Genomic DNA, 14,004 nt, shown 5'->3' with positions numbered 1-14,004 from the left:
TTGCTATGGTTTTACAAAATATGACAGTACTGTAGTCTAACATAGTGTGATTTTACTGCACAGCCTTTAAGTGGCCTGAATTAGCTTCTCTAACAAGCTAAGTAATGCAATATTTTCCTACAAATCAGTCTTGGCCATTGCTATGCAACGCACACCATCCTTTGCATGCTTTGCTCAGATTGTTGACTTATTGTGACCTCATTCCTTCTGAGCTAAGAGCCGAAGATATTCTTCAATGCTTATTCCGAACATGCTTTGTAAAATCTTTCTATACTATGGAACAATGATAATTACACAAGTATATATCCAATATGAATCTCTACATAATGCATTTAATATGCAATCTGCTTCTAAGCACTATTCATAAACTCTAATTGTTGAATGGTAATTCATGTCTTTCTACGTCAGTGCAGGCATTGGTACAATCCCTGCCCTTCTTACCACTTACAGGGGATGAATGACTATTTAGATTTAGGCACTCATGTGTTGTAATGTGCTACTCATGCTGTAAAAGGTTGTTTTCATCACTTGCATAAATAGTGGCATTAGTCCGTGACTCAACCCCCAGACTTCAAATCCAGAACTAGTGAGTCTGAAACAGAGGGTGTATTTGTGTTGCATGTGCACAACCACTCACATTTCTTTAATATCTTTCTCGGGATGCACTACTTTTGTGGTGCCGTTTCTGCCGGATTGCTTCATTATTTCTTTTGGATGCCAAGCAATGGAATGTTTTGCAATTTACCTGCACTGCCCTGCTTTGAAGTGCCCCACTTAGTTAGGTTTGAGTGTTTCACTGATTGGTATGTGTTACACTGATTGGAGTGTTAGATTAGTATGCTACACTGTGTCATATTATGCTATGCCATTCTTTGTTTTTGATCTGTAGATACATGTCGTAAAATGTCTTGTTCTATTGGGATCAATGGGCCTCATTCCGAGTAGGGCGGTAAGGGTTAACGGTCACCGGTAATGAGACCGGTGCCGTTAAACCCTTACCGCCCTACTACGAGTTCCCTTTGCGGGTCCTTCCTTAACGCCTGCTTTTAGCAAAGGGACTCTGGGGTCAATACCAGTACCGTAATTTACGGTACCGTTATTGCCGCCTTCCCCCTTCCCATTGGCCCTATGGGGGCTCAAATGGGAATGGGTAATGGCCCTGGTGAATGGGGAATTACCGGTCCCTCTGACCTCGGAATCGACCGGTAATTACACCATTCACCAGGCCGGAGTTTGGACGAGTTCGGAGGCAGCCATGCCGCAAATAGCGGCGTGGTTACCTCCAAACTCGGAATGAGGCCCAATGTGTCCTTTTCCCAAAGCGTAAAGCACGTTAACTAGAATCTACCTGAGTGCTATTAGTTATTTTTATATTTATTTGAATTTACTCATTCACTCCTTTTGGGGGATAGAGGAGGAGAATATGATGTTGGGTTCCTTTCTTACTAGCTGGTGTAGGCCATCTTATATTGTGTTGAGGTTGTCTAGGGAATTAAAGAAGAAGAAGAAGGGTTTTGCCATCTGCGTCTTCTTGCGGGTGGCTTCAACATGCATTGGATCACCATGGCACTGTGGAACGCTCAAAGTCTGGCTACTACAGAGCAATAGACAGGCTTTGTGTCCTTAAGCACCTTGCACAGAAGCACAAGGCGCTGGTTCTGGTAAAGAAAATTCCTTTGGTAACTATGATATAAATAGTTTGTTTTTGCTCGCTTTTCAGGAAGCTTTTTTTTAAACTTGGCACATTTGGATTCCTGACATGCAATCTCTCATAAATGTTTGTTGTAGAGGGGCTTTGCTGTCTATGTCTTCTTGGGGCTGGCTTCAACATGCCTTGGCTCACCATGAGATGAGTACATTCCAGAAATACCCCCTTGTGCAGTTAGCACCTTTCTCCAGCTGTCTATCCTTTCAGCACCATGCCCCATAGTATCCAATTCTACACATCGTTCTTCCCCCTTTTCCTTCCAATGACATCCTGAGCATCCTATCTATCCTTCACCCTCATCCCAAATATCTACTGGTCTTTGCTCCTCCCAACCGCTACTGAATGTTCTACCATTCTCCTCCTTTGCTTCTCTAACAGGCAAAAAGCATCGCAATGCCATAACCTACGGTAGTAGGCGCATGAAAATGCAAGAGAATGTAACATAACATGTCACGTGTTCACAAAGTGCTACCCATGCCTTCTGTATAACTCCTGTAGCTCAAAATGCATATTTAGGTTATATATATAAGATTACCTATGTATATTCAATTTTAACCTAAAAACTATCCAGGTGTGCTGTGAGTTTCTATTCAAAAGTGGTATTCAGGGGGCTAAAATGGCTAGAACTACAGCAAAAATCAAGATATATAAATGTCAAGGTGGGAGGGCAATGCTCAGGGATGTCATATAGGGGTCACTAGGGATCACAACTGTGCCCCCTGAGGTTTCCCTTGCTACCCCTGTGGTCTCCCTTGCTACCCCTGAATAAAAAACCTTGTTTATTTTTTTTTAAATGCAAGCTCCTGCGGCCAGCGCCATGTGGCTCTTTGCTTCTGGAGTGGCTGACTTTCTTGTTCAGGCCTCTTAAAAAAAAGAATAAAAACGGGGTTGCACAAGTCTAACATTTTCAGCAGTGACCGTAAATAACAAAGAATAGGAATTACAAATCATTTGTCTTTCTGGAATTCTATACAATAATTGCTAGACTCATTAAAGGTTTATTTCAGGTACACTTCAGGGGGCGAGTCCCTGAGTTAGTCTGTTCTTAAAATGCCTCAACTCAACCTTTCATCCTTCTGAGGTCGATGAATGAGTACCAACACAGGTTGGGTGATATTGTATGTATATTTGATCTTTATAACGTGCTGAAGCGTAAGTGCTATATAATAAGCCATAATTATCATTTGGCCATGGATGTCTGCTTGCATTCACAGTCATTTGATAGTATGGGCCCATACACACTGATCTTAACGAAAGACATGGCGATCCATTTTTGTATGAAATGTAAATTACATTATAGTGATATCATAAACACATCTTTCGTAGTGTACTTAGGAACAATGCTATGTGATGCCACTTCCTGTTTTGTCAAGGGATGAAAAGTTGTGTTCCATCACTTCCCATGATATTATTTCGGGGTGGGGTCACATGACATCACTTCCTGTGATGTCATCAGAGGTCAAGGGTCGTGTCATGTCACTTCCGCTACCCCAGGCATTTTGGTTCAATGATGTCCCTGGCAAAGTCACACATAAACTTGAACAGATGCAATCACAGTCCTCTTTGAGTGGATGTGAAATATTTACTATGTGACTATATTCATTTGTGATAGGTATGTGTAATCCAAGCTCCTTAAAAGAAGTACTCAATAGGTTCTTGCTGCAGGAGACGCTTCATCTTGGTCAAGTGATCCCAGGCATGTGTGTCATCATCCTCTTCTGGGGGTTTGCCATATCGACGTCCGTGGGGAAAAGGGACATATATCCTAATGATCATGTTGTGCAGCAGGGTACACACAACACACATATTGCCCATCTTTTCTGGCTTCTACATTAGGGCACCTCCTGCCTAATGGAGACACAGGAACTGTCCCTTCAACAGGCCAAAGTTTACCACTATATAGATCCTGGTCCTAACGTGTGCCTCACTTTACACTTCATCAAGGTCAAGCGATCCCAGGCATGTGTGTCATCATCCTCTTCCGGGGTTGCCATTTCGGCATCCGGGGTCAGAGGGACTTGTATACTAATGAACATGTTGTGCAGCCTGACACACTCGCCACAAATGTTGCCATCTGTCTGCCTTCTGCATCATTTGCTGCTATTTATTTAGCCAACCCAACTGCGTATTTAACCGCTGGGCTCACTGGTGTATTTAGTATCTAGTATTTAATATCATATATCTTTTAGGGCTTCCATTAGTAGGAAATAATTACTTGACCCGAATAGATGACTTTAAAATTAGGTCAGGAGTCCTTCTTTTGTAAAATCGGTAGAGAGTATAATTATGTAATTATATAACTACATAACTATTCACTACCTTTCTTTCATATGCCACATTTAGGTTCCACTCTCCTGGTAACTGCAGCAGTTCTTTTGAAAAAACATCCAGCTAGGGGTACTACCAGCATCACCTATAGGTCTATTGTGACCAGACCCGTTGGGGTAAGAAGTATACTGATTTTGTATATGCTTGACATTTGGGCTAGCTTAAAGATTTGGGCCTTGTGACCGCATATGTAGTTTATGGTCCACTACTCTTTGCCAGAGGGCTTTCCTGATTTTTCCAACATATTTTAACCCCTTAGATTGAAGTATTAAGTACATTCTTCTACAAAAGCGGGATCCTCTATCTGAAGGCTGAAAAATCTTAATGACAGCGGTAATACACCACAGATTGACTCCTGTTGGTGCCTTCAAGGTCAGTAGTTGTGGTTGTCTCATAATTAGACGGGCTTTCCTACATGGGATGCCACTCTTTGCACGCAGTAATTGATGTATCACATTTTGGTGGGTTTCGACTCCTGATCTAGTCCTGCCTTGCCTGGGGACACTGATTTCGGTTGGTAGCACTCCTTACATGACGCCCTCTGTTTATCCTGGAGGTATATATACATTCAGGGTCATAAGCAGGATAGGAGTAGATTTTTCTACTTTAAACTTGAGCACAGTGTATTCATACATTTGCGCTTCTTCACTGTCTATATATTTGTTTAGGGTAATGTATGTTTCTTATATTTTTAGAAAATATATTAAAATCTCCTGATAAAGACGTAACACAAAAATCGTTAAAACGTCGAAACCGGTAGAGAAAGTGTGGATAAGGCTATTTTGTGAAGATCTTCCATTTTTTGCCTATCCGAACTACTGACCACCCACAAGAATCACTGTGGTCATTCTGTTTCTTGTTGTTTCGTATAAAATATAATAATTTTTGTACAATAATTGGATTGTGAATGAATTGCGATGTCTCTCATGTGTTTTTACTTTGTACTTATTGATGTTGTGTATGAATGGGCCAATGTATGGTGTATGGCTGAGGACAAATGTCTGAATGATTCAAGAGTATGAATTTTATGGAATTATGATGTGTTTTTAAACAATTTTTGCTGCTATGTTAAATAAATAATTGTTTGAGTGCAAAATAAAACTGTGATTAAACTCACATAATAAGAAATGTATTAGGTTTAATAAAATCCTTAATACGAGAAATTCAAATTGTATCCTCTGGATGTTCTTTTCGAGACTAGTTTCTGTTGCTAATACCCTCTTCCAGAGAGTGGGGTTTCCTGTGCCTTTCAGAGAAATAGGCCTTCTGCATCAGGACACCTCCTGCCTAATGGAGAAATAGGAACTGTCCATTCAACAGGCCAAAGTTACACACTATGCAGTGACTGGTTCTAATGTGTGCCTCATTTTAAGCCTCCTCCTGTGCTTTCCATGTGTCCCGTACAGGTGCCATCAGCAACAAGAGCTAGAGATAGCCAGAGTCACCTACAAAGGCAATGGGGTTAGATTTTGGTTGTCAGAAAGTGTGACAAGTAGTCATGTTATGATAGTAAACATGGCACGGAGAGTATATATGGCACATTTGATGATCCCTAAATTAGTTAATGCCTCATGGAAAGAGGGTATGGAAATTGTTAATGTCACTAGGGGAATGCCCCAATTCACACATCACGTACCCACCAGAGGTAAAAGTAATATGCTGCAACTGGATTGCCAATCAAAACGTTATCTGTGGATCTTTAGTACTGGGCACTAACCTATGTGCGCAGATCTGCTTTCTAATAATCCTGTGCACTTTGTGATAGTGATAATGCTCTTGGGAAATCGCCTTCATAGGCTGCAGCCTTCATGCCATCACCTCATGTTAGTGTTGCACTGTCATCTTGAACTGGAGAACTGTGTTGTGTCCTATATAAGTATGGTTTACCTATGCATTGTGATAACTGTATTTTACTATTTGTACGTTTGGGTGTTTGAATTTCTCTTATGCCCTGTCATTGTCCTTCAGGACCTTGTCTGGTGGGGTAGTGCTTCCTATATGTTCTGCCAGAGAGCATGTACTTCGCACACAGGGCTGTGAAAGGGCATGCATTACATTGCCTTCACATAGGTCAAACCCTCACCCATAATTCCTACCCATCACACGTGTGAAACCTGTATGTGTTGTTTGATGGTGATTGTATTTACCCAGCATCCAGCTCCATCGCCTCTGTGGGGCTGCATATATGCTGGCAGTATATTGCTGCGCTGGACCAACGAAACAGCTCTTCCAATGCCTGGGGCCACCAATGTGCACCTGCCTGGAATGTGATGATGTGAGGGAAGTGGGCAGTTGCATAGTGTGATACCTTTGTTGCATTTACATGTGAACAGGTGGCAGGCAGGGAGATGAGCAGTGGTACATGCTGCATGAATGTGTTGAGCAAATTGGAAAGTACAATTGAAAACGTGGGTTGCAACATGCCTTGCAGCATTCCCACTGTGTGCCTGTTGCTAAAAAGTACAGCACTGACACAAGCTTCAGCATTGGTGGGATGATTGTTCTTAATTTGATCTTACTTTGTAGATCTAACTGTATTAGTGAGAGCAGCTCAGCCATTGTGTCCTCGTTATGGCATATTAGGGAGGGCAGCTTAGCTATTAAGGTGGTAGCGTGTTATCAGCTGGCCATTAGTTAGTGCCCCGAATTATAGCCTGGCCCTTGGACTGGGCACTTTTTGTGCAAGGTGTCCCTACCACCTTTCTGCCGCTTGCTCTCTGTGAGGCTGCTGTGCATGCTTCAATAACAAAATTTGGGCTTCATTATGAGTTTGGCAGTGTGGTAAAAAAGTGTTGGTAATTCCATTATGACACTTCTTTTGGGTGGGATTGCTGCCATTTTTACCACACTGCCGAATTATGATGAGTTTGGAGGGAAAATGTCGGATTTACCTCCTGCAATAAATCCTCCACTTTTTCTCCAAAAACAGACAAAATTACCACAGCGGAGATATAGCTTGCAGTAATTCTACCAAAAACCCCATGGAGTTCTATGGAGTCCAAAAATGGGGACTGACACCGCCCTACCACCACTTGTAATCCTGTGGTAAACCCACGGGACCAAGTGGCGATAACCATAAACAATATTGGCAGTAATTTGTCTGAATTATCATCAAAGTACTGCTAGACTAGGAATGAGGCCCAATGTACAGCAGGAGGTCTAGCATCTAGAGGTTTGCTACTGCTAGAGGCTGCTAGAGGCTGCATGGCGTAGGGTCAACTGGGTGCACCTTTGGCTTCATTTCCATCATCTGCACCTCTTGCGTGGAGGTAACCACACTGTGTTTTTGACAGAATTAAGGCCTATGTTTGACAGAATTTCTACTGAATATCAATGTGTAATTCATTTGAATTAGAATTTCTGCTTCTGGTGCTAGTTCCTCTAGCAGAATTACTCCCTGTGGTATTACTGCTGGTTTATTCCTGTAATTCCTCCTGCACTAGTTCCTTCAAGGCTAATGGAGTCAGATGAATCAGCACCCATTACCAATAAGTCTTAATTTGGCAGAGTTTTAAAAGTGGTGGTAATTCCATTTACACCACTTTTTCCCCTTATCACCAAACTCATTATAAGGTCTAGAGGAATAAGTAGCTTAGCTCTTCCACTTTGCAAATCCTACTGTTTTATTCTGGACCTTCAGCTATGCACCAGCAGACTTAGTAGTGCAGTGTTATTCACATCTGGGGGCAAATAAATACTGCCACACACTTTTGCATTTATACGCTTTATATAAGCGATTTATCAGCTTGACTCAGTCAATTCCGTTGTATAACTTGTTGTACAAAGACACCAACACACATGAAACAGGAATTTTAAACTACACTACACATCAACATGTTATGTTATTTTAATCTACCTTGTAATGCACACGTTCACCATAGGCATCTTGGTGCAAGGATGTGTTAAGGTAATAGGAGGAAAGGCTTCAACTCAAAAACTGGACTGGAATAATAAAGTTTTGAGGGACCTATGAGGTGGCCCAACGGGTGCTCGCGGCTATAGAAAAAGCACTATACACAGGTATTTAATGCGGGCAGCAACCGTGAGCCAATGCAAGGCCCACCGGGCTAATGTGTGCCCCAAAAGGGTTGCCAGTGGCAACCTGGGCTACCATGTTTTGGAGAAGTTGAAGCCGGTGGATTAAACCACATGGTTGAGCCAGGTAGAGTGCATTTCAATTGTCAATATGACTGTTAACCAAAGAAGCGACGACTACCGGCCAAAGAGGGTCCAGAAGAAAAGGCAATACTTTGCGCAGGGCCCTCAAGGTAAAATGGACAATTTTGCATACTGCACTAATCTGTGAAGCCAGCGAAAGAGAGGAAGAAAATACAACACCCAGATTTTTTACCTCCTTCACAGGCCAAAGAAAATCCCCTAAAGAAGAAGGCTAGTAAGAGGGATAGGATCAGAGATAGCACCCACCACCATCATCTCCAGGCTGTCCCCATTCAGCTTCAGCCATTTGCGGTCCATCCATCTCCTTATGGCCTCCAGGCAACCCCATAGCGCCTCAGACGACCCACTCTGGTCAAGATCTAAATGGACCAGGATCTGAGTGTCGTCGGCACAAGTGTAGCATCAGAAGCCACAGAAGCGGATAAAAGACAGCAACGGCTGCATGTAGATGTTAGAGAATCAGGGACAGGGCAGATCCTTGAGGCACACCACTCAAAAGTGAATGAACAGACGAAAGAAAAGAAGAAAGCAAAAGAGATTGACATCTATCTTCCAGAAAAGAAGCAAACCAAGAGAGAACAGAACCCAACAAACCAGCTACTGCCAAACGAGATAGCAGGATGGCGTGGTCGATGGTATTAAATGCCGCCGAGGGGTCGAGTAGAACCAGTGCTCCCACGCCACCCTGATCTGCAATCATAGTAAGGTCAGCCAGGACCAATACCAAAACACTATTGTTTCCCCGACCAGATATCAACACACATCAACATTTACTTTGACATTGTATTCCTTACATGTGCGATTTGTTAGATTTCTGCATTCATTGGATATTGTAGCAATGTAAAAAAACATTGTTTTTTCAATTTTCGGTGTCTCTCCCTTTCTCATCTATCATCAGACGGCTCGTTATATTCTAACCCTCTGTAATAAATGGAAAAAATTCTACTCACATTTAGATCCAGTTTTTCCATTAGCCTTTTGGTACAGTAAAGGTTAATGAATTGCTGCTTTGTGTAAAATCTGACACCTTGCCAATTATCCTGCAGGATGTATTTTGTTTATACCTTTTTATACTTACCCTCCAAATGATTTTCCTGCCTCCCAAGTTCCTTTGCTGTACCTTGGTATGCCTCAGCTTATCCATCTCAGACCAACACTCCTGAGACGATCCTTGAATACTTTCCAGCTACAGCCGCCAGCAACCTCCCAAATAACTCCTCCATTCCTGCGTTTGCCTCTATTTCAACTCCCTCCATTCATCTACTCCCCTCTGTACATTTTCTTTAAATCCCCGCACCTTCTCAATGGGATGTCCACTCTCACCATATCACGTGCCAACTTGTGTAATTTTCCAAATCCTACCTCAAGCCATGGTGATCTTTAAACAGGATCCCATTTTAGCGCAATCTCATGCTGCTCGCGGAATACTGTTACTCTTACATCCCTTTACTTCCCTCCTGTTCTAACTTGCACAACCAATGATTGGTTTCTTTCAAGGTCAATCTCACTTCTGTTACATCCTCGGCACACTATGAATCTTTTTCTTCATGAAGCATTGCTGTTCATGGTTGATTTACTTCGAAAACCCTGCTATATGTATGCACTTGCAGCTCTGTTAGCACTTGATTGGCCTAAGCAAATCCAACCTTACTCTACTCCCAATTCTAAATGTTAATGCACATATTGCACAGACCCTTTATCTCATACATCCTCTAACAGGCCCTCCATAATACCAAAATATGCCCACATTAAAGATATGCATAATGGCCCATGTAGGGCACATTACCAAGGTCCATAATGCCCCTTTCAACACTATCGGCAGTTTGCTATGAGTAATGCATGTGGCCATCTTTGCTAATCATCTGTATAATGTACAGTACCTACGCTGCTGTTCCCAAAGTCAAATATTACATTAAGTATGTTTGTGTTCTTTTGTATTTAAAGACTACATTTAGTCATTTTTTGTATTCAACTGTATTACCTTTGTGTAGACTAGTATATGAAGACTAATTATCTTGCTAAATATTCATCAATTACTAAAAGAATATTAAACAAATGTTTGTGTTCCACTCATTTAGCCTTCACATAGTATTGAATAGTACATTACCATTACTGACCACTACTGAGAAGTCCACATCTTCAGTCGAATGGCTTATTTCTTAAAAAGGAGAGGAATGATAAAAGGTTGTGAGTTAGAGTAAAACCTATATGTATAATTTGATGCTCCTCTCCATTGTACTCAAAAATGGATTGGTAATTTATACATGTCCATCTTTTCACAATGATACCCCAAAAACACCCCACTATTTGATCCTAATTTTGTAATTATCTGGTGCCTTTACACAAATCTGGTTATATACTAATACTATTCCTAGACTAGCAACTAACAAATAGTACTCTGTTTGCCTCATTACGTTCTTCATAAGTTGCCTGGGATGCCAGACGGGACCAAAGACTGCAAATCCAAGAGGGGTTCTTTGGTGCACACAGACCTTGCCTATTGGGGGTTCTGACCTGGGCCTTTCTGAAAGGGGTTTCAACCATTGTGTCTTTCGTAGGTAACAATAGCATGTTCATGAAAGCATTAAGTGACTCAGTAATCCAAATGCCTCTTTATCACATCTACAGAATGTGTCATAGGAGTTGCCCATCCTCCATTCATCAGTCTTCAAACCCAAAGGGGAATACATCCAGACAATACTTTCTAAATAGCATGAATGGCGACGATGTCCTCACCTGGTCACTGAAGTACTCAAATGCACTCTGGGATTTGCTGTCAAAATAAATAAATCTGCCTGCTGACACTGCTGTATGCTTGAGTATTGCATTTGTGTCCGTGGCACAAAAACAGAACCATAGCTCCACCAGGTCCTTCATTTCTTGATTTACCGGGCCAAGAGCAAAGCTCATGTTTTGTTATGTGCAAGCCAAGGAAGTTTCCTGACCTCATCCAAGAAATAAATATCATGATTATGATCTTTGTACATCTATGCCAGTGGATTCATTCAGATCCCTGAACCTGATGGTGTTAGGTCAGCCACATAAAATATATTGTGGATTCCTGCCTCTTTATGACTTTGGATGGAGGCTTGAGGCTACTTAAGAAAGTCCTAAGAGAGTTTTCAGGAAACTATTTTCTGTTGTATTTGCTGTGCATGCCAATAGCTTTCAATGATTTACAAATATGGAGTCCAAACAAGAACGTATGCTATATATGCAGGTAGATGGGTCAAAATAAACACAGCAATACATTTCCTGATAGCTTTGAAGACCCCACTGACAACTTGCTTTATAGTGAGTAAGCCACTTTCAATCGGGGAACACAGGATCGTGACATGGAAAACAGGAATACCAGGTAATCAAAAGTTTATACTAATCAAAATGAAATGCTGTCAACAATAAAACTGTGACATTGAGGTTTCATGATATGATCTTGCTTTTCCCGAATTAATGGCAAGTCCCTTAATGCTACAACAATTTTCAAAGATCTTCGTAAACAGTAGCAGGTTGCTCCCGAAATATGAAATAATGACTTTGTCATCTGCGTACAGTATTAAGAAAAAACACGCTAAACCCAAAGGATATGTTGCTTGTATTGGAGTTGTCACACCTTTTTCACAAAGTAATTGAAATGTTTACAGGATTCGTCACAAACACTGCCACTTGATTCCACTAGATAAAGATATAGCAGCAGCATTTACTGATGCTTCAATAACTATATACAGTAAAATCAAATATTTATGCAAAATATTTTGCCCTTGATTTTTTAATAATGCAAATCTAAACATAGACCCATGCCTACCTACCTAGTTGAGCAAAGGTATTTTTTTTTTTTCGCTGAGGACACTGTCAAGCAGGGAAATAGCCAAGAGATAAAACAAATCATTTTCTAAAAAAAAGTATGCACATTCTCTATCAACAACTTCAGTAACTGTCTTCACAACATTTTGCATTTAGGTATTCATTTGAACATAAACAGAAATATATGTTGGTAAGTCCATTTACAATTTAAATATACATTTCTTTACATATCAGCAAGGTAGCAAATCAGGTGATCCTAACTCACCATTAGCGCTACGCTGACGTGAAATTCATTCTCATTAACAACCAGATGAACTACATTTTTGGGGCATTTGGGTACATACAACCTCAACCATGGAATGGCAAGAGGGCTACGTTGAAACAAAGGGAGATAACTGGGATTCAGAGATGTATTGCAGCAATGCTTGGCATGCACAGAGGGAAGGAGTTTCTCTCTGTCTTATGAGTCTTTTAAAAATAAAAATCTTACATTTTTATTATTTTCTGTTAATTTTTCAATAACAAGTTTCCATAAAATTGTCCTGAATTATACGAGTCCCACAAAGGGATTTTCACACTTCCCTACCAATCTGGCAATGTTCACTGATGGTCATTTAATGTAACAAAGTAACATGGTGACCACATTTGAGTTTATCGACTATTAAATATAAAATGACTTCATAATAAGTATCTTTAACTAAAAGTACTCAGTTCTGGATCTATATATATGATTCACAGTATTATCACTAGACCAAATATGATAGCACAGTCTTTGGTTGCCATGCCTGTAGTCTAAAACATGTACCACACAGAAACCCACTGCAGTAAGGGTGCCATAATGAGATGTAAAACAAGCGTACTGTTATGGTACTGACAAAATGCCAAGTAGCAGATAGTACGTACACTGATTTCAGGCTTAAATATATGCCAAAACATTGACAAATAGATTTATTTTAGACCTCTTTTTTCATGCCACTCTCATTGACAGTGGTTCACTACTTAGTCTGTTTTTAACGTTTGTTTAGATTGTGCATGCACAACTTAGATATGGTTGGCCTTTTCATCCCTACAATATATTCTCTACTTAACTAGTCTGCTCTCAAATTTCAAATCGCCATGGTGGACACAAGCCATTTGCCATCATATTTATACTCATATCGCAGTCAGGTACTTTTCTTTCCCTTCTTGCAACAACCTTTTATTTGTACAGATATTTAAGTGAAATTACATACAAAATTACTCAGGCCATTGCATGGTTATTTCTTCGATAAAATTACTATTTTTGTAATAATTTTGTTTTATACACAAGCTGCTCTCTGGTAGACATTATAATGTGTACAAGTATTACAGATGTAATGTATTTTAATGTCTATATAATCAGCAAACATCGAAGTGAAGTAAAATCTATTCAAATTGCAAAACAAGTTTTATAATGCATAGGAATATGAACTATATTGTAAAATATGCTTAAAGAATATTCTTTAAAATATATAAATCGGTCCTAAAACATAGTGATATCAACTTCAAGTAAAGTGTCTTTAAAACTGTAAAACAACAAGTGCAATGAGTGCAAATATAACCCATAATATAAAATGCTTTCAGAAGACTATTTTACATATGTATAAATCATATTTAAAACAATGGATATCAAATGTATGTAAACTCTCTTTAAACTTGTAAACACAAATTATGATGCACAGGAACATTAAACATATAATAATGTATTAAATCATGATGAGCATTTTTTAAACTATTTAAAAATAAGCTTTACCCTTTGTAATAAAAATGTGCTTCTGTCCAGTTTCCATTTATATTTTACATTAAATAGTTCTTAAGTTAATATAAATGTTCACCATGTGTTATAATATCTTTCGTCATTCTGCACAATATAATGTTTCTTATATAATTGTATATACATTATATCAATATGCATTTTACGCAGGTTAAGGTTTTAATGAAGTATTCACAAATGTCCTCTGATGATGAAG

The sequence above is a fragment of the Ambystoma mexicanum genome, chromosome 11 (assembly GCF_040938575.1).
Source record: "Ambystoma mexicanum isolate Mex_15411 chromosome 11, UKY_AmexF1_1, whole genome shotgun sequence".
In the NCBI taxonomy this organism is placed as follows: domain Eukaryota; kingdom Metazoa; phylum Chordata; class Amphibia; order Caudata; family Ambystomatidae; genus Ambystoma; species Ambystoma mexicanum.
The sequence above is the reverse complement of the archived record's forward strand: the minus strand, read 5'-3'. Positions refer to the sequence as shown.